Genomic DNA, 27,991 nt, shown 5'->3' with positions numbered 1-27,991 from the left:
AGAGGTTAATTCTCTAAATTCTACATTATTTTTAACCTTTTCGAATTCTTCTTAGCTTATTTGGTTATGTAAAATCCGGCCCAACAACTAAGAGAGAAAAACACCTGCTTTTATTATTAAAAGAAATATTAAAACATATTTCTAAAACCCATCCACTCCAAATACACTCTCTTCAAAACTTGCACGCGCAACCCATTACTACAACTCTCACTTAATAACACACAACAACTCAACTTCATGCTTACTTGCACGCATAACCCGTTACTACAACTCTCACTTATAACACACAACATCAATTCAACTTCATGCTTATGCGCACTAGCCCCTTTCATATGGCTAACCAACCCATTACATTTGCACTTCTCAAGCACGCCCTAAATGAAAGTTTGAAACACCCAAGCCCCTATTTATAGATCTTGTGACCGCCCTTCGATATGTTTCTTGAAGAACCTAGATGGAAAACCGCCTAAATTCCTTCTTTGCTAGGGAACAAAAGTCGGTTGTAGCTTCTTTTCTAGAACAAAAGTTGCTAAAGAACCGCCTAAATTCTTTCTTTGCCGAGGAACAATAGTCGGTTGTAGCTTCTTTTCTAGAAGAAAAGTTGCTAAAGAACCGCCTAAATTCTTTCTTTGCCGAGGAACAAAAGTCGGTTGTAGCTTATTTTCTAGATGGCCTCCTTTTGACTATTCTAGAGAAATGGAGGAGGAACAAGAGAGGGAGAGAGGATTGGTGAAATGTCTTGATGGAGAGCAACTGCATGTTGGTTTTTACAATTCTCTCCCTCAACATTGAGTTGCTTTGATCATCATTTTAGTATTTTTTTTTCCTCTTTTTCTTTTTCTTTATTTTCTTGTTGTTTTTGGGACCATCAATCTCTTCTCGCAGTGCAGCCTGCCCTTCAACGACTTCCTTTTCCTCATCAAATCAAGCTGGTTCTTTCACTTTAAAAATGCTAGATATATCACACTACACAAGTGACATTTCATGTTCATAGGTTGCTTCTACGTACTTTGGATTTGGTTTTTAAGTATGTAAAAACCTCTGCAGTCACATTTTGTTGTCTTCACTTTTTTTAATATATTATGGTTGTGATGGTTGCAACTCCTCCAGTGTAAGAGTAACTTGCGACTTACTTTTCGCATCATCACCCAACGTCATGGGTGACAACTGCAACTCACTTTTCACATCATCACCCAACGTCATTGGTGACAACTGCTGCTTCTCAGCAAAATTCAAGAGTCATGACAGATATTGTTACCTACGACATCATCACTTACTTGACCAGTGATGCTTTTTCCAACGTCACATGCAATCCCTACAGACAACTGCTTAACTATTTGTGTCCATGCATGATATGGTCACCTTCAATTTTCACTCGCACGTCCTCTCCTGTATGAGGCTCGACTTCATCTATCTCCAACTGGGTAAGAGCAAGGGATTTTTTCCCCTCATGGTGAACTTCAATTGATGTTGTGTCCACGACCTATGCAAACCTGTCACGATCATCATCTTGTGACTCTAGTTGTGCATCATCGTCCGCAAGTTCCTCGGATTCCTCCAATCGTCTTAGTTTGACTGATTCATCAGCTAGTAACTGCTGTCTAGTGGAGCTTCCTGCATTGGCCGATCGATAGTAAGCAAATTTCGAACTTATCAGTTTTGTCTTTTCAGCTACTGCAAAAGATATCTAAGCATCCCATTCTTCTTCGATCTCGAACTAGTGACATGTCGCAGCCACCATATTTCCTTCAGCGGACCTCCTTTCCTTCAGCTGACCTCCTTTTCTTTGACCAGCTGTCACGAGCAATGTGGCCTTTTGTGCCACAATTGTAGCACTCGACATCTCGTCAGGATCTCCATGGCCTTTGGTCTGCGCTAGTGTTGCATCATCTAGCTCCCCCTTGTTGGACCTCTCTCCTTCGGCTGGTCTCGACAGTCTCTCCTTTTTACTTCCGTGCAAATAGTGCCTCCTCTTCATCTTTCACAGATATGCTGGCCGCAGGCCATTTGTCTGGCCAGCGTCTTTGGTTCATCAACAGACTTTCTAAATCCAGAAGAGTTGGTTTTTTTTGCCATCCTCTGATGGTTGTCATCTTCGGATTTCAAGCCTCTACAAGATCTGCTCTATTATTTCTCAGTTCAAAACTGTTTTCATTGAAATTGAGTGCTCAAAATCAAGATTTGTATTTGAAAAACGGATCTCAGATCTGTAACATATTTCCTAGGATATGAGTTGTCATCCACAATTTTGATGGGGATTTCTCTTCAGACAATGTTAGCAAGTATCTATAATAGTGATTTCAGCATTTTTACATAATTTTTGTTATTATTTTGCATGTTTTATGTAATCTCAAATTTTAGCAACTGATAAGTGAATTTTTAAACAATTACAAATTTTAGTAAGGTTCTAATTGGTGAATTTAATATATATATACACGGTTAGCGAATTTTGTATTTTTAATCAGAAATGGCCATGGTTTGAAACACTCTACTATGCTCCATCTAGAGTATATTTTCTACTCCCTTGGTTAGAAGACTTATTTGGAAGGATTTCAATCTAAAATTTTGAGAACCACTTAAAAATTACTAGATGACAATTCTCTTAAAAAAAAAGGATTATTTATTTTTAACAATTAGATATCTCCATCTAAACACTGGACTGTATCTATTCAATTTTGAGATATAATTACGAAATTCTTCTTATTGAGGATTTATCTGTGGGTTGAAAATGTTTCAAAATAGTTTTTTGGCTTGATTTAAATTACTCTAGCAAAATAATTGCGTTTAGGAACTTGAACAATTATTCCATCTGACAATCTCATTTTATTCCTTTATAAAGCTCAAAAACTAGGTGCATTTTAAAAAACCATTTTATGTTTAAAACCTAGGTAACACTTGGTTTCCTCCCATCCAACACCTGCTCTCGTACTTGATTTGCAACATTCATAAGATATATATGTTAAAGAAGTTATCAATAGTCATGATTATGAACTTAATCCTACACATAACCTGATATTAATGTGGTAAAAAATTGCCAACAAGCATCCCTTTGCATTGTCTTGACCAACTGTTCCTTGTTAGGTAAAAGCAAACCATCAGGCACTTTTTTATAACATTCTTAGGTTATTGTTAATTGTTTTCTTGTACTCTAGGTTCAAGTATTTAGTTCAAGTGAAAGACTACAAAAGGAAACGGTTAGGGCCTAAAAGTGTATGATTCGAAATAGTGAGAAAAAATATAGGGACTTATGGCCCTATTAAAAGCTTTGCCCTTAATAGAGTAGAACGATATACCCCAATTAGTTGACAAAAAGTTTTGACGATGATGATAATTACTCCAGGTTCAATTATGATGACCAAGCATGAGTACCAATTGTTTCATGCAATCAAATTTTATTATGAAAAGAGAAGAAAAAGAAGGCCTTATTCTCTCATTCAGAACAAGTTTTAAATCAAGATTTTAAATGACTTTCTAAGTGCCCATGGGTTGTTTGGCTTTAAAAATGAAGAATGCAAAGTTTTGAAAAAAATAAAACGAACGGTTTCTATATTTCCTTTACAGCATAGAAGATCTATGCTTCTTCTACCATCCAACCATCCAATTTTGATCAAGACAAACCACGCACAGTTTGATCTTAGATCCGATGTCTCAAAGTATTTTATTTTTAGTTTTTTTTATACAAATTGTATGAATATGAAATTGGGTATGTGTCATCTTCTCATTGGGGCGCGCCTATAAAAAATATTAAAAATAAGTTTTCGATAAAATTTAATGACCAAAATACCCCTTGAAACTTTTAGAGGTATATGTTGTTTCGATACTAGGCAGCTTTGTGATGACTTGAAAAATTATTTCTATTTGTAATTATAAAAATTTAAAGCTTCAAAAATAGTATAGATCAAGCAGATCTATGAACACTTGAAAAACTTGAAAATTGACAGTAAAAAAATGCAGTAAGACACAATATTTCCAATGCTAAAAATCTTTTTTATTTTTAATTTCATTTTCATATTTTGAGGTTGAGATGATTAGTTTGAGGATTTTTGGGCATTAAAACAACCTCTTATAGTGAATTTTTGAGGTGCACCTTAATTTGATTGTTTAGAGTCTAGCTGATGTAGGTCAAGATGATATGGATTCAATATTTTTTATATTTTTCAAATTTTTAGGGAATTAATTATTTTTATTTTATTAGAGTCGAATTTTTATTTTTATTAGAGTTAATTTATTGAAATAGGATCAATATATATATATATATATATATATATATATATATATATTAGGTTAATTTGATCAATTCTATATTCTAGGAAATATGTTATGTGTAGAAGTTAGATAGAAGGCCATGTTTAGAAATACTTCTCTTTACACAGGAGGTCGTAGAAATGCAAAGAAACGTCACCTTAAGGTATGACTTGGGTGGTACGGTAGCTATCTTTTGTTTTATAAAAGAAATAAATGAATATGGATTACTTTGGGTTGAATTAAAACCAGAAACAATAATGAGTTATGTAGGTGGAAAAGATGAAGCAGCGAGTGACAGTTATATTTCAAGAAGTTAAATGGAGGAATATGGAAAAATTTAGAGAGAAATTTATTTTGGTTAATTATTATGGTTTTTAGTAAGAAGATACACTAGAGGCTATCTTTTGAGAGTCACGTTAAATGGTGATTTAAATGCATAAAAGAAAAGGGCACACACCATATAAAGCGAATTGAAATTTTTTTAAATAAAGAAATTGATTATTTACTTATGGTGGAGAGAGAGAGGCGATATATTTTTCCCGCTTGTGTTTATGGATCGTAGCAGATGACTTGAATACACATTTATTTTTTTTTGTAATTTTTTTCACAATTTTTATTTTTTATGATTTTTTTAGGGTTTTTATTTTTCTTATAATTTCCTTCACTTTTTTTATTTCCCTCTTTAACGCTTTGTCAGGTTTTAGTCTCCGGTGAATTTATACCACGTCACTCGCCCTTATACAACCTTTTTCTTTCGTAATTTTTATGTAAACTTTTTGTTTCCTAATTTCCAATTCCCATGCTCCAATTTTCAAAGAAGCCCTGGAACGCTCAAAACCCCCCGTGCTTGAACCAGTAGATGCGCTCACGAGGAAATAGAGCGGCTTGAGCGCCTCGCTGTTAAGGACTTGCAGCATGAGCCATCGATGACTAGAGAGAGATTGTTTCAGAACCATCGAGTTCGTGGTTTTGTCGATAAGATTATTCACACTACCGATGAACTCGTAATTGCTCTCTCCATTAGAAATTATGAATGAACTCATATCTGTTAACATGATGTTTTTCCTCTAGAAAATCATACCTTTTATTTGCTATCTCTTATTGTTGAGATGTTCCTTTGTCGAGTATCAATCAAAATGAAAGGTGTCGAATTTTGAAAAGCGTTTCGTTCTTGTTGTGATGCAGTTATTTGTTTCCTTCCCTCTATTCTGAATGGATATTTTATTGCTTTTTTTTGACGAATTGTTTATGCATTTCTTGCTATATAATCGATAGGGGCCTCACCTTCGGAAATTAGATAAGGGCCTCGTTCTTTTCTTTGTATTACATCAGTATGGTTTTATTCATTATCTGGAAAGTTGTAATTTGCATGTTTCTTGTATCTCCCGCTAGGTTGAGCTCTACGACGACAAGGATAATCTTAGGAAAGATGAGATTGCTGCTCTTGGAGGTCAAACTGCAAGTGGGCAGAATGTGTTCAGCTCCTTCTATGACAGATTGAAAGAGGTAATATATGACAATGACAAAAATCTCTCTACTAATGGAAGAACCGTTGGCTTTTTCATTTTTCTTTTGGCTCAATAAACTTCTTTTATTGGTAAAGAAATGTTAATGGCCAGTATCTCTCTTTGTGATGAACTTCTTTTTCATTTTTCTTTTGCCTCAATAACCTTCTTTTATTGGTAAAGAAATGTTCATGGCCAGTATCTCTCTTTGTGATGAGCTTCAACGCATTTGATTGTGCACACACGAAAACACCAAAGGGGTCTGTATTATGAGGGGTTAGTATCTCACAGGAAGATTTTCTGTCAATGATGGGATGATTATCATTTTGAATACTTATTCATCAATTTTTTTAATTGTGAAAGAAATGATAGATGTTTGTTTTCTGCAAAACTTTCACATGTTTGAGTATGTGCACATTGAATGGATTTTTGTTAGTTCTACATATTGACAATGACATCAATTTGACTTTTCTTGAGAAATCATTATTAATTTTGATTTTCAATATTTCTTGTCAGCATTTTAGTGCCTATTGAGCATGCATATTGATTGAACACGAGATGATTTGCATCTGGATTTTGGTGCATCTGGTGTTGATTTTTTAATATTTTATTTTAACTCTTAATTAATTGAATGGCCTATTGACTGGAAAGTGAAGATGTAAATATTTTTGTCTGTTATTGGTTATAATTATCTAACTTATCTCACAAGTTTTTGGTATATGAGTACCTGAAATCACTATCAACATATGTTTATGAAAACAACAATGCACATTACTCTTACTATTATGGAACCAGTGAACCATGCTAAGATTATCTGTGTTATTTTATTTTATTTTGATAGGCAAGTATCTGTTTTGTCTTATTTGATGAATAAAACAGTATTGTTTTAGTTTATGAAGGAGATATTTTTTGTATTTTATGCTAATTTTCATGCAATGAGCCTGGAACGTCGGCATTATTTTATTCCATTTGATGAGTACAAGTAAATCCAAGTAGAATTCTTTTCTCAATCCCCAAATGAGAGAAGACACATTTTCTGGTGTTTTTGTTATGGGGGATAATAAAGTGTTGTTTGATTTTGTTACTGGATTGTTAGTTTCATTTGTGCGAACCATTGGGAAAGTATACTGCCATATGGTTCACAGCAGGGTCGTTACCCATTTGTTCTCGAAAAGATGTGGTGGACATTAATCATAACTGAGTGAATGCCTGTCATTGGGAGCTGCAGTTATTCTCCACACCCTGTCACTGAGAATGCCCAGTGGATGATTTAACTGTGTAACATACGCATACACATTGTGTATGGTGTAGTTCTCCGAGTTTTATGTGGTAGACGCAGGTTTGTATGAGACATTTTCCCAAAATCAACCCCCCCATCCGCTGCTGCCCCCTCAACATAAAAAAAAGCATAAACCAAGGAAAGAAAAACTGAAGGACTGCCACTAATCAACAGAAAAAAAAAAAAAGACTGCCCAAAAAGTAAAAACAACTTTTGATTTTCATATCAGGTTTCTTAGGTTCACTAAGTGATGGATTTGTCATTCAGCCAGGGCCTGAAGCTTGAGACTTGCAAGACTTGAAGACTTGTCAGGTCCTACCTTGTCTCAACTGTAGCAATTTGAAGGTTCAAAGATTCAAGTGATACCTAAACCAACTTACTTAGAGTAGAGTATTTTCTGTTTTTTCACTTGCTTATGAAGTAATCAGTATTAGAAGTTTGATGCATTTGATAGTTATTCTGTTGAAAAAGGTTCTTACACAAGTTTCTATCTAGACAAATATTTTTGCAAAAATGAAATCCATTTCTAAGGCTGCATTTAGAGCCAAAAATGTAGTGAAAGATACCTGATTAGTTCATTGAGACAGTGTTTGTCGACTAACCTTGTGAGTAATATATGGACCTTCCATGGGCCAGTGACTGCCTTTATCATTTTATAATGTCAAGTGAATCATCTACTATCAAGGGCTGCATTATGACTCTACTTATAGGCTGATTCTGTAGAGAAGAGGATTGGGTTCAGCCTCTTAGAGTCTGCCATTGCAACTCAACATGTGGATTTCATGGTATGCAGCCCGTGCATTGCACGGGTACAAACGAGTGAGAGAGGATTGTGGATCCGTTTTTTGGTGGAGTCTTAGATTGTATAGAGTGATAAACTCAGATGGATAATCCCTTCTTTTGTGGATTGTCTGATTGCATTGACGTAAGATGATTTAAATCCCTTATTTTGTGGGATTATCTTAAAGAATTCGAGGACTGTGATATGTTGGTGCGACCCACATAAGGTGAGCAGAAGGTAGCATAGATGCTTAGTCTCCTTTACTCGAAGAGAATATATGTATACTCTTCTTTACTTAAACATTATAAATTTCGAAAGGCTCAGTCTCCTAACTTAAATAGAATAAGTGATACCTCTTATCGTTCAAGAAAATCGTAAGAATCACCTTTAATGGTCTCTTGTACCCTCTGGTATTTTCTCTGTGGCTTCTTTCTACAAAAGACTTATCCAACCGCCCACTTTCCCGCTTAATCCCCCTTCTGTAGTATCCAAGGTTTGGTCCACAATAGCACCTCCTAGAGTGCAAACTTTCAACTGGATAGCGGGGTCCCAAAGGGCTCTTACAGTGGATCAGCTTCAAAAGAAAGGGATTCTTATTCCCGACACAGGGATTCTTATTCCCGACAGATGTGTCATGTGTCTATGCGAGGAAGAATCAAATCCTCACCTCTTCATTCATTGTAACATGGCCCACGATCTCTGGGGTCAAATGTTGCAGCTATTCGGGGTCCAATGGGTTATGCCTCCGACAGTCAAGGATCTTTTATCTTCGGACTCTGCTCCTCACTGGCCGGAGCCTGGACGAATCCTTTGGAAGGCTGTCGTGGCGGCCACCGTTTGGGTTAACTGGAAAGAGAGAAATTCCAGGATAGTCCAAGGCCTTACTACCCAAGGTCCAGCATTATTCCACAAGGTTACGTGCTTAGAAACTTTTTGAGCATCCAATCAGCGGATCTTTTCGGGGTTCTCAGTAAATACTTTCCTAAGCCAATGGGAAAACATCCTGCACCACCGTCCATGGAAGACGCAAAGATCTCACAACTGGCAACCACCCCCAGAAAGAGTTATAAAGCTTAACTTCGATGGTTGCTCTCTGGGGAACCCCGGTCATACAGGTGCGGGAGGTGTCTTCAGAGACCAGCACTGCACAATCTTGTTAACTTACTCCGAGTATTTTGGCTTTCAAGATTCTCAGTATGCCGAAGCTTCTGTTCGGCATGAAAAGTTTTAATCATTCTTGGGGGCGATACCTTATAGTGGAGGGAGATGCACGTAATATTATATCATGAGCAACCGGGAGATCCACTCCTCTATGGTATCTCGCTTCGATTTTTGATGCGATCGCATACATCTGTAGGGATATGGTCGTCTTATGGATGCATACCTCGAGGACATTAAACGAGTTAGCCTATCTCTTGGCAAAGGATGGGGCTAGGGCCCAACTTGAAGACCAAACCCGGTCCATCTCGTTTTTTGCTTTGGACCACAGAGGGTACACGCAGTAGTTGCAAACTTATAAGCCCATTTTTTATAATCTCAATGTAAATCTATTGTAATTGGGCAAATCTATGAGCCCATTTTTGTATAGGGGCGACTGACCTATTTTTTACTGAGAGCCCTGTCTAGTGGGGACTCTTGGATTTAAACCAATTTTTACTCCAACTCTTTATAGCAATACAAATGTTGACTTGTATAAAAAAAAATCATTAAAAAATGGATCCAACATTGTTTTCGTGGGAAGAATGGTTTATAAGATATTTGGTGTGAAGAAAAGTAGTATAGTGGTTTATATGAAAGGGTTTTAGTCCATCTTTGTACAATATATTGCTAAAACCCTATACAGAATCGTGCACAAACACATGCAGGTAATCGAGTGGAGTTGCAAAGGCATGTCAGAAATATCTTGAAGGCATTTGGATCTCATTCCAGGATAACATACAGGGTGGGGGATGGATGGTTGCCACGTTGTGGCAGGACTCTTGGTGGTGATGATGGCTGAGTGGTGGGCTGGCTGGCTGGTGAACTGCTTGAGAATCATTCTCTTCCATTTACAAGAGTATCATTATAAGGGAATGGTCACTGATGGGTGCTTGGAGAATGGGGATAGCTAATTTCACTAGAGTATCATTATAAGGGAATGGTCACTGACGGGTGCTTGGAGTTGCAAAGGCATGTCAGAAATATCTTGAAGGCATTTGTATCTCATTCCAGGATAACATACAGGGTGGGGGGGGGATGGATGGTTGCCACGTTGTGGCAGGACTCTTGGTGGTGATGATGGCTGAGTGGTGGGCTGGCTGGCTGGTGAACTGCTTGAGAACCATTCTCTTCCATTTACAAGAGTATCATTATAAGGGAATGGTCGCTGACGGGTGCTTGGATAATGGGGATAGCTAATTTCATGAGCATTGCTAGGAGGTTTTTGTTAATAAGAGATCTCAATGAGTAGAGTTATTTGGTTTTTGGAGGAGCTTTGTATTCCAATGGGAAGTAGAAGAATGAAGATATTTGAGTTTGGTATCAGAGCCTTCTATTTAGTTTACTGGGTGATTCTAAGGAGTGTTCTAATGTATAGTTACCATGATCTCCTACTTTGGTGGGCCATCCCTTCTAGGATCTCGATTTTGTCGCTCCCGGAACGGATCTCTTGATGTTTTTTTGGGATCTCGAACTCCACTCATAGGGATCTCGATTCCTACTGTTGGGGATCTCGACACCAACCTTAAAAACCAACACAACAACAAAATTGATGATTTTCTTTGTTTATAGCCAACTAGGAACACAATTATTGCTTGCTTGCTTGCTATTAATAATGAGATCCCTACTTTAAAGAAATACATAATTCTAGATTACCATACACTTTAAGGTTGGTAACAAGATTATCATACACTTTTAAGGTTGGTAACAAAATCCCCAAAAAGTTGGGATCAAGATCCCCAAAATTGGAATCTCGATCCCTAACATTTGGGAATCGCGATCCTTAACATGTGCATTGTACGGATGGCGTTCCTAGCTATAGGGACCTTCTAGCATTTCACGATCCCTCGCTCCCGATCCCAACAACTATACCCTAATGCAATGAAAACTTGTTAAACTTACTCATTGTCGTCATCATCATCATCATCACATTTGAGCCTTATCCGAACGATTTGGGTCGATTGCATGAATCTTGTATTGCCATTTCGCTCTATCAAGGGCCATAACCTTAGTCAGAACATAGGTCACTATATATTTTTTCACTACTTCCATTCATATCCTTTGGGGCCTTCCCTTTACTCTTTTAGGGTCACCACTTGAACCAAATCACCCCTTCTAATCAATATTGTTCTAGGTTGACACGCTGCACATGATCAGACCAGCTAAATCTACTTTCTCCCATTTTATCACCTATTGGTGCTATTCTTAAGTTCCCTCGAATATCTTTATTTTGAATTCTATCCTCCTTATCTTGTCACACATCTATCTCAACCATGGATGTGTTGTTCCTCGTGCCTAACATTCCGTCCCATAAAGATAGAACTTCCCCTAAAATTTTATCAATATGCAACGATGACATAAGACTCCAAAAGCACATCTCCGCTTCATTCACCTAACTCTAATTTATGAGCAACATCTTCCTCAATCTGTACTTTGTTATGGATTATCAACCTAGATATCGAAAAGAATATATTTTAAGTACTTATTGGCCATCAATATTAACTAAATCCTTGTTTCTGCTCCTATTATTTCTAAGTCTGCATTCTATATTTATATTTGTCTTAGTCTAACTGATTTTAAAATATTTATATTCTAAAGCATCCCTTCAAAGTTCTAACTTTGTGTTTACACCCATGTTGGAAAAATCGGGCGATCTAACCGGTAACCGCCCGGTTAGATTGGAACCGGTCATTGGCCGGTTTTAGTTTTGGGAAGTTTTGGTGATCAGCTGGTATTTTAACAAAAAAATTTCAAAAAAATGTATATAAAATCCCAAAAGTAAGAAATTTGGTTTGTATGCACTTTTTAATGTTCTTTACATATTGGTAAAGATTAGAAATTGTTTTGGTCATTAATACTCACTTTTATATTTTCCCATCTTTTTTGAAATTTTTTAAAAATACTCCTAAGCACAAATTGATTATTTAAAATCCAAAATTTTGATTAATTTTCAACGTCATTTGAATGTGTTCTTATTTTAATCATTCTTTATATGCTTTTCATATTTTAGTAGATTTTTTTTTTTTTTTTTCAACAATTTTTTGACTTCTTGGGACTTGCCTGGTTAAAACGGTTGAATCGTCCGGTTTACCGGTTGAGCCGGTTAAACCGCTTAGGGCCCCATGTCCGGTTAACTGTTCCGGTTCGATTTTGTGAACACTGGTTTACACCGTCTTTAGTATCATCACAAAATTACATCTATAAGCTTACTCATCACAAAAAAAAGAAGAAGAAAAAAGTAAAAAGAAAAAAGAAGAAGCTTCTTATTGTCTGGATGGGTCCTCGCTGGGGATAGGATACTTGTTAGAAACATTTTCTGGACCAAGGCTTACTATTCTGCAATGTTCACATGAGAGAGGAAGAGATTATTGAGCACTTGCTTTTCCACAATGGCTTTTGTTCAAAGGATTTATCTTCTTTCTAAGGCTGTTTGGGTTAATTAGGTGATTAGGTCCTTGCTACTTCTGCAATAGCACGAGAGAACGCATGAAAAGAGAAACAAACCTTCACAGAGCAAGGAAGTGATTGAAGGTTGGGCATTTTTGAAGCTTAAAAGGTGTGCCCCGAAAGAACTTTTAGTGAACACCCTTTTTGCGTTGCTCTTGGTAAGCAAGCTACCTTGCATTCTAAAGCTCGAAGCTTAGCCAAGGGAAGAAAGCAACTCAGTGTGAAATGAGAGTGGAAAGAAGTGGCAGAGATGAGGGTAGGCAAGGTTCGCTGACTCATTGAGCTGCTGCTTTGATAGTAGAATAAGAGGTTACTTAGCTTAGTATCTTAGCTCGATAGAGTTAAGGGAAGGAGAAGAAAGCGGCAACTGCTTCTTGCTTTCCTGCTTCTCGCTGAGTGACGTGCTTACTATCTGCTTCTAGCTTCGCTTATGCCTCTCGTTTGGTTTGCTAGCACAGCTTTGAAAGTAGAAGACAACGAACAAGTAGAAGGAGAAGCAAGGTACAAAGCTACAACTAGTTCTACACCTTTAGCTTTTTAAGCTAAGATAGAAAGTTTATAATCTTGTTTGGTACGCTTAAGATTGCTTTTTTGCTTTGGCTTTACTTGGTATGCTTAAGAGTGCTTGTACTCGCTAGAGGGCTTTGACGCTCGTTACTTTGTTTCTTAGCTTCAACGATTTCCAGCTTTGCGCTTTGCTCACTTACGTTAGTTTTAGGGCATCAACAACCTAACTCCTCCTTTCGCTACGCTTTGTGCCTTCCACGTCACTTTGTTCCTTCTACCAACAAGCTAAGGAGCTGAGTGAAGACATACGCTTTCGCTTCGCTCACTTACGTTAGGGCAACCTCTATACCTTTGCTACGCTTGCTTTGTGCCTTTGCTTTGCTTACGCCTCTCACTGACTCATTTGCTAGCACAGCTTTGAAAGTTGATTTACTACCTGTAGCTTTTTTCTTCCCAATGCAGTGGGTCCATTGCTTGATTCTATTTATGTATCTGTTAGCCTGCAGAGTAATGGCCGGATTTTAGAGGATTGGCTTCTTCATAGCAGAGTATTCATGATAGAATTTTGTGCGCTGTATCACTCATGCTCAAGCTACAGGTTTTTTTTTTTTTTTGTTTTTTTGTTTTTTTGTTTTTTGCGGGGTGGGGGGGGAGTGGGGGGCAGGGCTGTTACTTCAAGAAGGAGTGCGGATTTAAATTTCACTGGGAGCTCAAAAGGTAATCCCTGTCTGGTGGGTGCAGTGTTTAAACAGCTGGTCTAACTCGACTCAAGTTGGTTTAAGGGTGTTGACTTAAAAACAGCATCCCTGTTTTCTGGATACTTTTGTTATATACAAAATGTGAAAATTCGGCAACTATTTTGTCGACTTTCAACTTGATTTGCAGACTCAATTTGTTTTTTTGAAGACTGATTTTTGACGCAACTTCGTCTTTTTCAAGCCAGAGCTTAGTTTGCCCTTTTAGGATGATAGGCAAGATTGGTAGATGTTATGTAATATTGGGGGGGCAAGCGAACACTTGTAATGTATGCTGTTTTAGGGTTCAAGTGTGTTTCTCTATTTCTTCAAATGAGGTTTCCATTAATGTCACTGGATGGGTTAGGGAGGACTTCCTCCTGTTTACCTATTAACTTCAAGATTTATGTGGTACTTTACCTTGTCCTTCCATACATTCATCGAGAAGCAGAGGTTGCTGATGCATTCACAAACTATGACTATGTTTTGACAACATAGATGTGAAGTGGGATTTGCTTTGTGGTGACCTGAGCTTTTAATTTGGATTAGGGCCATTTCTGTGTTTTTTCTTGCCTTAAAAAGGTTCTCTTTGTACAATTTTTAAGTAGGAGAATCCTCCTATCGCAAAACTTGGATGTACATGGGCTCTCTCTATTATTTGGGAGGTAAGCTGGGTTGTACTTGCAGCCACCAAATAAGATGAACATGATTCTTCTGATGGAGTTGTGGGCTCAAATGCCACATGCGCTTTCTCTTGGGCGCACACCCCCTCTCCCATGAAGTTATTCATTGCTCCAAACATAGCTGTTAACATAGGGAATTCATGCTTTCTTGCATGCATGCATGCTTGTATGGATAGTTTGGCTTAGAGGACGGGAAAATCCAAGGTCAGAAATCTTAATTTTCCTCATGCAAACCTGGTGCCTCACAATATTGATTTGTGACTGTATTAAGCAAGTAATGGTCTTAGGTTGCTGCGTTTTCTGTTGGCATTTTTGACATCATACGAGTCAAATTGCATGCATCACTACTGAGATTTTTGACATTTATAATATGAATGTTGTCCTCTTACTTTTATTTCTCAGCACCTACATGCATATTTATCTGTTACAGGGTCCCTGTCTGTTCTTGTATTGTTATTTTTTCAATTGGCATCTTTTTGCTCTGAGGGAAGGATTTGCCAGCACAGGAAGTTTTTTAAATCAAGCTACGACATTGTGTAAAAATTTATTGCAATTAATGTGTTTAAATATATCCTTTGTTGCTGTTTGTTGTCAGTGGCTCTGCGGGAACTTGTGCTGATATAAATCTGGTTTCTTATGTCTCAAGAAGCTTTTGGTCGATACCTTGACATGCATGGGCTTTACAATGAGTATATAAACTCCAAGTTTGGCGAGAAAATTGAGTATTCTGTATCTAGATGTATTTCCACAAACTCATAGGATTCCCCTCAATTTGAAGCTGACCAGGTGAGCAACAAGCACAAGTATATTTCTGGAAAGGTTGAATTTGTATGGAAAGTACAGTTTTTCTGTTTAGTCAGAAAAAATAACTCCAGTCAAATAATCCTGAATTTCACCCACCTACACTCATGTTTGAAGTTTGCATGTCATGAAAACCAACTTACTGACCCAAAAAGAAATCTCAAATTTTATATTTCTGCAGACAGTACAGAGAGTATTTGGATCATGTCCTTGATTACCTGACAAGTTTCTTTCAGCGCACTGAACCCTTGCAAGACGTTGATAGAATATTTTAAAAGGTTAGCTTTTGTCTTTTACTTATGCTTTTTCTATTTCAACTTGTGACTTTTTTTTAATTACACAGGTTTGTAATCTATTTGCGCTGCTAGATTATATATTTTTGTTTTCTGGGCCTTATCATTTACATCTTAATCTTATTGTTCCCAGACCACTGGGCTCCCTCCAGAGGGTCTCTCTTTGATCTATCTTTGTTTGATGGAGGGCATTCTTGAGTATTTTGTTTTGGCCTCGACACTCCATCCTGATTTTTCGAGGTTTTGCAATTGTGTGACCTGCCTGGAACGGCGAGTGAATCTAGAACATTAACATCTTCCTTTCATTCTGGAACAGGGAGTGTTCTAGACCACTAAAGATCAACTCATCTCGGAAACTAATATGATGAAGGCATGAATAGTACCCCAATGATTAAACATGATGAAGGCATGAATAGTACCCCATTGATTAAACCCACTGACTATTGTGTAGGAAGGAAGTTCATCTCATACACTATTCCCCGCAGGCTACTGTGTCAGTGGCTTAACATGCCCGCATTCAAGTTTTCTTGCACATAGACTATATTCCATTGATTTGTTTGTTTGGGTGTTGTACCTGTATCGGACACATGCTGGTGCGTACAACGATACATATTCTTCTGGATTTCTTTTTGTGTACTGAACATTGACTACATCATATATATAGTTTATGAAATTTGATCATCTGTTTTTAATTGGGTAGATTCATAAAGCTTGATATTTATATGAATTCATCCAACAAGGCATAAATTCTTTTGGCTTCTCATAATGAAATGGAATATTAGTAAGCAGTGTTGGAGCTTGTCTTCTCTTCATAACATGGCTGTGAGTTGGTGTAACCTGGGAGAACTAATCCAAAATGTTCCAAAAAGGAACACTTGGGATGAATTATTGAATCCCGTGATGTGTATTTATGTATAAAAATATTTAGAGGGTAGCACCAAAGTTGGAACTTGGGCTTCTATTTCTACCTGCAACTGAAAGATAGAAACTGGGGTCAGATGAAATGAACCTTGAATGAATGGTTATGTAGGGCCATTTTTCAAAAATGTTTCTCTAGCCATTTTATGCATTCAAACTATAAATGCTGCCTAAACAGCTTTATGACTGCGTTTAATTGAAATTCCTTTTAACCTTCTGTGGTCAATATATTTATATTGAACGCCCCTAAAATAATGTTGTGTTTGACTCCTAAGCTTGCCAATACAAAAATGCGAGGGTATATCTTATGTCTCCTCGCTGATAATTTGGGTTTTTTGCATCGGGTTTTGGCAGGTTGAGGCTGAATTTGAAGAGCGCTGGGCAGACGGTAAAGTGCATGGATGGGAAGGCAAAGGTCTGGAAAATGGGAACTCCACAAATCAAGGGGCCATCATTGATCTTGATTATTATGATAATGCAGATGAGCTTGTTTCACTAGGCCCCGAAAAATTAAAAGAGGTTGGTATCTTTTATGCTGAAATTGTGATTTCTCCTCACAGGCTTTGTGTACAGTATGATATAAATGTTAGAGCGTTTATTCTTCTAATTGCTGGGATATTTTGGGTTCATCTGTAAAGTCTTTTTGTTTTAATGAAAATATGTTAACTTTTGTATTGAGTTAAAGAAAGGAGTACAAAGGTGTATGAGAGGGAGGCACCAAAACAACCAGGGGCCCTGTACAAAACCCTCACAGGTCCAAAAAATGTGCGCCTCTAAAATGCTTCTCATGTACAACTTAGTAAACAATAGGAAAAGAGAAGAAAATGAGCTAGGATGATAGTCAAGCTTCCAGTTGGAAAAATTGTGGATTGGGTGGCTCCGGCTTTTGCAAGAGCATATGCGACGGAGTTAGCTTCCTGCTGTACTTGTCTCCAAGAGGCTTTGCAAATATGGGATATCTCGTCAAAGAGGTAGGTGAGGTGCGGTCTCGGAAGGCCGTCCTAAAAAATTCTTGTTGTCCCCTTCAATGATAAGGAAAGGTTACCAAGAGGGTTTGAAGGCTCTAAGGCCTTTGAGAAGGGCGGCGGCTTCAGCTGTAGTAAAGTCTCCGACACCTATATGTCTAGAGTAAGAGAGCAGCGTGTGCCCCTCTTTGAATCTCTAAAGAGGCCTTCAACACCTGTTGGTCTTCGGTTTCCCAGGGAGCTGCCATCGAAGTTAAGTTTAATTTGATCTCGGTTGGGTGGTTGCAGAAGGGAAGAGTGAGGAATTATTGTATGGCGCCAATTGATGAGGGTCTGCCAGCTTTGGTAGAAATCAAAGTTAGAACCGAGCTGAAGAACTTGCTATTCTTGGCCCAACAAATAATGGAGGATCTAAGCAGGTCCATGAGGTAGTTGAGTGTCTTGTGCTTCCCTTGGAAGATCCTTCGATTTTTCTTTGTCCATATAGTCCAAATAAGGGCAGACATCGTTTGTTCTCCAGAGGAGTAGCCCCGGTTTTGGCCAAGGGGGGAGAAAAGGTGCTGAAACTAGGGTTGGCAATGGGTTGGATCCAGTTAGACCCGGACCCAAACCCGGATCCGAATAGTGTTCGTGTCTAATATTTGGACCTGGACCCTACTCGTTGGGTCCATTTTTGGGACCCATATCCGGATTGAGGTTGGGTCCGGACATCGGGTCCCGGGTCGGGTTGGGTCTAGGTCCATTGCTAGCCCGAATAATATACATATATTATTTAAATATTATAACACAAAATATATAATTATATTTATTTAAATATCAATTAAATATTATTTAAATAATAGCACATGGACCCGAACCCAGACTTGGACCTGAATAGTGTTCGGGTCCAACATTTGGACTCGAACCCGACCCGTGGAGTCCAATTCTTGGACTCATACCTGGAGCCAGGTTGGGTCTAGAAGTTGGGTCCTCGGTCCATTGTCACCCATAGCTTGAAGATATGAGGAATGGATGGAGGGGTAGTCCACTACAATCCAAAGAGGCTAAAGATGTCGGCCCAGAGGACTTGAGCAAGAGAGCAGTGGACAAGGAGGTGAGGAGTTCGATTCCTATCATTAAGATGCATGATGCAATGGTTTGGTAGTTGTAGGCCTCTCCGCTGCAAATGGCCCACCGTAAGGGCTCTTTTCGAGCTCGCTATGTTAGTGAACCATTTAACCTTAGGGGGAGATAGGTTGGACCAGGCTTGAGCTGAAGTGGGCGGGATATGGCTTGGGCAAGGATCACCCGGTAAAAAGATGAGATTGAGAGTCCTCGAGGGTGTGGCAGCTCAGACTGGAAGTCTTGGCCCTGACTAGGGAGGAAGAATTAATGAACAAGGATGAGAGAATAGAGAGAGTAAGGAAGTTGGCTTCCTCGTTGTCCAAGAACGGTCTTTTAAACCTACGGCTTCAGACTCTGGTACCCCCAACCATGTCGAAAAGCTCCACAACAGTGGCATCTTGATTGGTGGCCAGGTGGTAAAGGTTATGAAACCTCTCCCTAGGAGGGGTATGTCCAATCCACAAGTCCAACCAGAACTGGATTCTAGTGTCAGCTCTGGCTCAATACCGGGAGTGCGTTTTGAAAAGAGCGAGGGAATGGTTTATAGCTTTCCAAAATCCAAAGAGGAATTACTTTGCATTCCACCTTGTGGAGCCAAACGGAGGTTAGGATGCGGTATTTAGACGATAGGACCTCCCTCCAAAGGCGGTTCGCCTGGGTCGCGTAGTGCCACCACCATTTCCCTAATAGAGCGAAGTTGCAAAGCTTAAGCCTACGGATGCCCAAGCCCCCAGCCCATATAGGCCTACATACTTTGTCCCAAGAGATCAGGTAAAACTTTCAACCATAGAAACTGCCTCCTGAGTTGTACCATCCCTCGACCATAGAAACTGCCTCCTGAGTTGTTCTAAGTGGGCGACGACCAAGGCAGGCATTAGGAAAGGGCCATTTGGAAGACAGGGACATTGAGAGTGGCCTTGATGAGGGTGGTGTGACCTGCGGGGGAGAGGAACTTGGCCTTTCAAGCTGCGAGGTGTGAATCGAACTTATCAATAAGATGGCTCCAGGGACAATGCTCCGGCTTCCCTAAGCAATTTGTTCGTGCAATTTGTTTTGTGATAGCTTTAATATGGCTGGGGGCATAATAATGGGGAGTATGTTATTCTTGAAGAGAATCACTATTTTTCAGAATGTTATTGTAATGTTAAAGTTTGGATATTGTGTTGTTTTGAATTTCTATGGTGAAGTACAGTAGAATCCTCATAATCATGACAAATGTTATGGTCATAGGCCTTCATCATGAGCCAATGAATGGGTTGGCAATTATGGAGGGAAGTGGGATATAGGCACGAGTTAAGGACATGTTTCATGCCACCTACTCTTCATCCATCGCCTTGCTATCCACTGGTGGGATAATGACGACCCTGCAGCCATCTTGTTGCCATGATCATATAGGCTATACTATGCCTTCAATTTTATTTAGAAAATACTGGAAACAATGTGAGCTTATGTCTTAAGTTGAGGCTTAAAGTTTCCATTGTCTTATCTAATGCCAACTGGAATTTTCGATTGGGCTAGTGGTGAAGCAGCTGATGGCCCAACCTATTGTGTTAACAGAAGTGGAATGCTCAAAATATATGTGATGTTCTTTTCACTTTCTTACTGGTTTAGTATTCTGGGTTCCTTTGGTGATGTGGCTATGGGGCATTAGTCGTTTTGGTTACATGTACTTTGTTGCTTATACATATCTTTGTGCACGTTCCTTAGGAAAATCTTTGCACTTGTTACGTACAGCATGAATTATCTGTCCAGGATTGAATGATCCCAGGACTTCTGATCATACAACATAAGGTACTCGTTCAGTTTAGAAGCTAAACTGCCTTTGAACTACATTGAGATTTGATGTGGCTCTGTTGATATTTTTTTTTTCAGTTACTTGATTCATGAATAGGCTGGTTAGTAATAACATCGTTGAATACCTTGAGTCACATCTGCTGAGGGTTAAGGGGGTGTTATGATGTAGGATCAAAGGGGCTTGGCTCCTATACAAACACAACATGCAAGGTGGTCACAGAGAAAGAAGTTTGGGTGCGATTAGGATTCTAATTAGGATAGGGTTTAGGAGTCTTAAAAGGCTTTGGGTCCCTACAAAGATTAGGATGTCTTATGAAGGCTTCCTAATTGGGACTATAACCTTCCCGGCATAGTTCATCAATAGTTCTCCTCTCCGGTCGAGTGCTAAAGTCCTATTCTTTCAGTCCAGAGCTTCGGTACCTCTCCTTTGTAGTTGAGTGTCTTTGTGACTATCCTGTGTTGGGTAGGGCTTCAGTACCTCTCCAACGCAGTCAAGTAGCTTTGCACCTGGTCGTGACCTTCGGTTAAGCGTAGGGCTTAAGCACTATCTTGTGTTGGGTAGGGTTTTAGCCCTCGCCAGTGTAAGCACGTGGAACACATGCACCAGCACGTAGGTCCCACTCCAGTCGTTACTTTTCTTTCTGTTACTTCGAAAGTAGCTGCTTCAGCTTTAGCCACTCGAATTTTCGATATTCCTTTCTATTTCTCATTGAACGAATGGCATCTTTTTTGAGTCAAAGGCCCCCGCTTCTAGCAAGTGATCATAGGCCGTAGGCGCATAATTGCCTGTACCATCCGATGAATTATATGATGAGTGGGCACCCTTCGGCATATCTGAATAAAGGTATGGCAGATTTGCCAAACTTGGGCAGATGGTAGAATTCACTAATACGGGGTCTAAATGAAATAGAACTAAACTTCGGTTTGTGGACAAGGATTTATTTGGGTCACGATATGTTTTAGGGCTCAGTCCAGCAGGAATAAGGGCGGTGAGGAAGGTCTATGGTTGAATCAGGGTAAACCTAGGGGCTCGAGGATGTAGGGGTATGGTGGATGGGTTTTGGGAGGTGTTGGCTAACTTATCAGGGCTCAGGAAGGCTGGTTTTGGTAGAGTACAGTAAGCATGACAAGTTTTGTGAAGAAGCCTGGATGGGTGGAGGGATTGAATTGGAAAAAGAAAAGAAAGGATGAGGGGGAGGGATGTAGACCTAGGAGTACTTCAATTTTGCTAAGCATCAACTCCTAACAAAATAAAGAATCCATGGTTTCAACTCCATGGGAGAGGAATCAACACCTCGCTTAGAGTCAATAGCACAACTTGAAACACAAATTGCTTTTCTTCAACTTCAATCTCTGCAATGCGTCTAGCCTAGAGCCTTTCATGGCATTTATAAAGTTTGGAATTCCTGTTAATTTGATTTATCTTAGGATTCATGCTACCTCTACTTGCCTAAACTTCCTAGTCTACTAGATTCTTACAAAATTAGCTAACTAGTTACTTGTGTAGTTTTTGGAAACTAGACCCCTACAAAATGTGGAAAGAATTTTTTCCAGAACTCTCAAACTAAATAGGATACTGTCCTCTATTTGCAAATCTGAATAACATCTTACTAAAAATTAAAAAGGATTCTAACATGCGTTTGTATATGACTTGACAATGCCATGGTCATGGTGTCATTTTGTGTTGATATGTTGAACATTAAAATCCTTTGCTTTTATTTTGTGTTCGACTGTTATATGACATAAAAAAATGATTTTTGCAGCCTACACTCTACAAATACCTTAAAATGTCGATATTCTAATCATAGTTACTGGAATCTCTTACTTTGGTAGGTGATCCCTTCTAGGATCTCGATTCTGTCGCTCCCAGAACAGATCTCTTAGGGATCTCGATTTTTAAATTTTGGGATCTCGAGCTCTGCTCATAGGGATCTCGATTCTTGCTGTTAGGGATCTCGATCCCAATAACCAAACTGACGATTTTCTTTGTTTATATCCAACTAGCAACACAACTATTGCTTGCTTGCTATCAATAATGAGATTCCTACTTTAAAGATTAACATAATTCTAGATAATCATACACTTTAATGTTGGTAACAAGATTTCCAAAAAGTTGTGATCAAGATCCCAAAAGGTTGGAATCTCGATCCCTAACATATGCATTGTACGGACGACGTTCCCAACTCTAGGGATCTTCTAGCATTTCACGATCCCGATACCAGTACCGATTGCGCTCCCGATCGCAACAACTATGATTTTAATGTTCAGGCCAAAGTCAAACAGAGGCTCCTGGAATGCATACAATATGTGTACACATGCTTACATATACAATTTAGAACATCCTTGTAGTATGATTCTTACTAATAATAGGCTATTGTTCTAGAATTTTTTAGCATTTACTAAATGCTGATATTTGACAATTGGTCAGGTGCATTTGACACGATGTCTGTAGTTATTTATTCATTGGCTTTCTTTATGTGATATGTAGAAATGTAAATGCTGTTTAGATGTTATTTTACGGTTGCATATCGCCTATATTTTATTTTTCCTCTGCTTGTTATTGCATAATATCATGCAATATGCTGCAAGCATGATTTCATTATTACTATTGCGGTCACATAGAGCAGCGAATGCTAAAAAGGCAAATCTTCCTGCCACCTAAACATAGCTACAGTTTACTAATATCAAATAAATGTTATAGCAAGTCACAGACCAACTCCCAAAGCATTTATCGCTTCTATTGTACCTATGCTATATCTTGCTAGTTCGTCATTAGTTATGAAATTCATGTGGTATGCTTGACTATTTATCTGTATTGAGATGATCGTCTTCCTGTTAGATCTGTGTTTGCATTATTGTGCACATATGCTCTGGCTAGGTATATACTTTGCCAGGATAGCGCTTGGTTGGATGTTCTTGCCCTTCCATGGGATTTTGACTCTCTTTTTACCTTCATCATTCCAGAGTGAAAATTTCTTCTGCTCTCTTTAGCTAAAATAGTAGCACTTCTTTTGTAGGCATTAGCAGCTTTCAGTTTGAAATCAGGTGGGACGGTTCAACAACGTGCAGAAAGGCTTTTCCTTACAAAGGTATTTTTTAGCCCATATGCTTTAAGGAAAGCTTTGCTAGAACCTCAAGATTGTGGGTTCATAATTGAAACCCAGCTTACACATCAGAAAAAAAGATGAAGTGGAAAAAAAAAAAGAATTGTCTTGGGGCATCCAATTTTCTATATGGTGTTATACTTGAACAAAAAAATTAACACTTTGCTTATGTATGTGTCCGGGATTTATATGCTAAGAGATGCACATGAATCAAAATTTGTGGTGCAATAGTATTTAGACTGAGAAGAAACTTAGGAAAAATGGAAATGTATCCATAGTGCTAAACTCTGAAGAATATAGAGATGCCTTTTTTTTGGTGATTAAATTACTAGCCTTGGTAAAAAGTTCCTCACTTGTAATTTTTTTTTTTTTTTATTTCTCTATAATCCAGTGTTGTTGGAAGTTACAGGTCATGCTAATCATGACATAATTTCTATGCAAGTGGGTTAGTCTTGTGCACATGAGCCACATTTGAACTTGTTATCCCTTCAGGTATCACAGTGGCATAAGCAAGATTATAGAGAAAAATGGATAATGATAGTGAACAAAATTTGGCTGGCTTGTATAGCAGGGCCTCAAATCAATGTTGACATGCAGGCCTGAGCTTCATAAGGTGAGATTGATGGGAACATCCAAAGCTGAGCATGGAAATTGTTGATCATTCAAATAGGCAAGATTTAGTTGCTAATACAAGGACATGCACTCTCCGTGTCTTACACAACTCCTTGAACAATGCTGTGGACATTCTGTACAGTAAAAGATGTTGATGTGTCGACATGTACACTACTTATATGTTTATGCAGTAAATTCAGATTTATTTTAAGTCCATGGCCCCCAAAGTTATGTTATTATAAACAGTTTCCCGTCTTTTTCAGGTTCACACCCTTTTTATTTTCTTTTTTAATTTTTCCTAAGATGTCCCAACTTCGTACCTTCATGGTTTGAAGTGAGAAGACAATTCATGGCTTCGGATATTGAAGATCTGTAGTTAAGACGCGGTGATGACTTCGGATCTTCAACATCTAAGCCACTTAACTTAAAAGAAGTTGAGCAAGTATTGACTTCAAACTTTCGAGGTCTGAAGTCAAGACTTGTGGAAATGACTTCCGACCTTGAAGTTCCGAGGTCATTTCGACAAAACCTGACCTTTGATGATGAAGGTCTGTAGAAATAGTAAGAATGTTGTTTGGAACTTAGATTTGGAGTTGTCACATTGGACCTTGGAAGGTTAGAAGTTGGGGCATTTTGGGAAAACATTTTTTTTATAAAAAAAGGGTTATGAATTTAAAAAAGAAAAACTTTGAGAAATTTATAATAACATTACATTGCTTGGGACATAAGCGTAAATTTCACTAAGATTTAACATATAAACCAAAATTAAAGTTATTAGATATGCTTGAATGTCCAAATCATTTACCAGAAAAGCTTACGACCCTGACCAGATTATACAATTTCCAGTTCGTAGCATGTGAATTTTTCTTGTGTGCTAAATCTAAATTGTCCAGCTTTTGTCGAAGTTCTTGGATCGCAATACATGTGCCTTTCAGTTCTTATCTTGTGCAATCCAGTTTCCAAATACTGTTAAAAAACATCCAATAAGATGTGCAAGCCATATATGTGTTTTCAAATCCTGTTAAAAAACACCCAATAAAATGTGCAAACACCCAATAAGATGTGCAAGCGACGCACAGTTTTTTCTCATATATGTGCATGTACAGTTTTTTCTCTTTTGTATTTGAATCTCTTGTACTTGTTCGATTCATCTTCTTCTTGCTTGTGTGCAGCATACACCCCTAGAGAAGCTTGTTTGAAAGCATTTTGCAAAAGGTTCCACCCATGTCATAGAACAGAATAATGTGGCTACCCATTCTCAACACATTAGCACCTGTAAAGATATTGACGGAAGTCAAGATGCAACGGCTCTGTGAATTGTTGGATGAGGTTTTGGCTACCTTTACTTTTTTTATATATAATGGGAATTTAAAAAATATATAAGTTTTGCTTTTGCTTTCTACTTTCATTATTTAGGATTTCAGAACCAGCCATTTGTTATTCACTGTCTGCATTCTGGATTCTAAACATGATGTCTTCTTTTCACTTGTCTATGCTTTAGACCATTGTGCGGACCAAGGAAAATGTGGAAAAGAAACAGGCCCTGACCTATGAAGAAATGGAGGCAGAGCGTGAAGAGGTGAGGTTTACAGCTGGCCAAATGAATGATTATTAAGAAATTAAAATAGTATGGTATAGAAGTTAGAGACGGATAAGGTTTTTTGATACAATGAATATCTACATTTTATTATAATAATCTGAGTTGTATTTTACTATTTGTGCAGGAAGAAGTCCAAGCTGAGAGTGACAGTGATGAAGATGAGCAACAGATTTATAATCCTCTAAAATTGCCCATGGGTTGGGATGGAAAGCCCATTCCATATTGGTTGTATAAGCTCCATGGTCTTGGGCAGGTGAGCCTTTACCCCTCTCATGTATCCTTCCTTTAAAGAACTAGTAACTGTCCATGCAATGGCATACTGAAAACTTTTTGTAATGTGCTATTAAAAAAGTTCTCCGCATTCTCCATCATTCATTAGATCAACATTTTTCCCTATTTTTTTTGTTTGATAAATTAGATGTATGTTGCCCTTTTAAGATGCTGATTATAAATTTTCTCTTTTATCAATATATTTATATGTATTACATTTTGATATATGGGGGTTTTGTTTTGTTAAATAATTATTGCCTAACCTTTCATAGTTTTATGTTGTATTTCTATCGTAAAAACATTAATCAATAATATATGGGTGCTGTTTATTTAAGGTGGCAAGTAAGTTTGCAATGTTGTATATTGTCTATTTTAGTTGGACGGTATAGATTTGACATGTCTCTTAAGATGATGTCCAGAAGTGACATCTTTTAAGACAATTTCAAATTTACTCCATTCAAATAAATGGATGATATAGATTAAGGTTGCAACCTCGTGAAACTTTTTCCAGAATATATCTTCTACATTTGTTTATCATGGGCATGGTGTTAAATTTAATGTTGCGTTTCACTGTAAGAAAAGAATAATTTGTGTCATGATTTCATTAAGTTGCGGACAATGTGGTTATGCAAATGCAACTTTAAAGTAAGTACTTGGAATAAGAAGAATTGCATGTCATTATGACTAGTACGTGAAATCTTGTGTTATTGTTCACTTGCAGGAATTCAAATGTGAAATATGTGGGAACCACAGCTACTGGGGACGTCGAGCATTTGAGCGACACTTCAAAGAGTGGCGCCATCAGCATGGTATGCGTTGTTTCGGTATACCAAACACCAAGAACTTCAATGAGATTACATCAATCAAGGTATTCTCTCTCTCTCTCTCTCTCTCAGGCCATTCTATTGTCTTGGATTGAAATAGATGGATCAAACCAGACTGAACTATTCTCTTTCCTGTTGCTCTAGTAATATTCTGTGATTTTGATTATGTTTTCTTCAGGAAGCAAAGGTTCTGTGGGAGAAAATACAAGAGCGGCAAGGCGTTAACAAGTGGAGGCCGGAACTTGAAGAGGAGTACGAGGATAAAGATGGCAACATATACAATAAGAAGACATTCACCGACTTGCGACGCCAGGGCCTTATATAACAACTGACCACCCTTACATAATGGTTCATATTAGATCTCATATACTTGTTTAATCTTTGGACTTCCGCTGCCATTTTTGTATTGGAGGATCTCTCTCTTTCTCTCTGTATAAATGGTAAGGAACGCCTATTATACAAGGAACTCCAATTTTGTACTATGCAGTGAAGATTAGCCTGCAGTCCATGGTGTTGTAGAGAGGATCAAGTATTGGCATGGAATCAAAGATGTTCTTGTTTTTTTTTTTTTTGAACATTAACACAACCAAATATAATATGTTTTTATTTCAGGTTTTTTCTTGTGATTTAGAGATCAAGATTGATCAATAATGTTTTCTTCTTGTGATTTAGAGTTCAAGATCGATATTTCAATATGACAACATACTCGCTTAGTTGGTTGTCATGGAACTCAGTCTGTTAAGGATCCCAGTGATTTGATTTGGCCAAATCAATGGTTCCCACCTATCTTATTGTTAATTATTTCATTATTTTTAATTTTTTAATATAAAAACAATGTTCAAAATTTTGTTTTTTCACTGATTCCCCTCAGATAATTGATATACCTATCCAGGTTATAAAATATTGTTTTATTCAAAGTAATTTTCTAAAAATCACATGTTTTAGGTGAGAAGTAACTAAAATAAGCTGAAAAATAACGTTGTATAATTAAAGGGAAAAGTTTATATAGAGCCGGGGATCTAACATTAAGATTAGGGCTTACCTAAAAAGTTTCACTATAAGAGGTTGTTTGGATGCCCAAATATCCATCAAATTGATCAAAAGATGCATGGACATGAGAAAAAAATAGATTTTAGATTTTGAACATTGTGTAATTTGTAACATATTTTTGAACTATCAATTTTCAATATTTTTAAGTTTTCATAGAAATGTTGATATTACACTATTTTTGAAGCTTTAAACTTTGTAAATAAAGATGAAAATATATTTTAAATTTATAACAAAGATTTCAAGTATTGAAACCGCATTTCTCGACACTATTTGAAAGT

At 37.9% G+C, this 27,991-nt stretch overlaps 1 pseudogene across 1 annotated transcript; it reads left to right on the top strand.

Annotated features, from left to right (window-relative positions):
* Positions 1 to 5,044: 5,044 nt before the first annotated feature.
* LOC18442387 (splicing factor SF3a60 homolog) lies at positions 5,045 to 27,274 on the top strand (annotated as a pseudogene). The gene is made up of 11 exons (XR_016058047.1): positions 5,045 to 5,249; positions 5,638 to 5,751; positions 15,028 to 15,164; positions 15,361 to 15,457; positions 16,745 to 16,909; positions 23,271 to 23,342; positions 25,142 to 25,298; positions 25,471 to 25,548; positions 25,694 to 25,822; positions 26,561 to 26,707; positions 26,842 to 27,274. The product of XR_016058047.1 is annotated as a splicing factor SF3a60 homolog (transcript).
* The last annotated feature ends 717 nt before the right edge of the window (positions 27,275 to 27,991 follow it).

Source organism: Amborella trichopoda, chromosome 1, assembly GCF_054954075.1.
Source record: "Amborella trichopoda isolate Santa Cruz 75 chromosome 1, AtrichopodaSantaCruz75HAP2 v2.0, whole genome shotgun sequence".
NCBI lineage: Eukaryota > Viridiplantae > Streptophyta > Magnoliopsida > Amborellales > Amborellaceae > Amborella > Amborella trichopoda.
The sequence above is the reverse complement of the archived record's forward strand: the minus strand, read 5'-3'. Positions and strand labels throughout refer to the sequence as shown.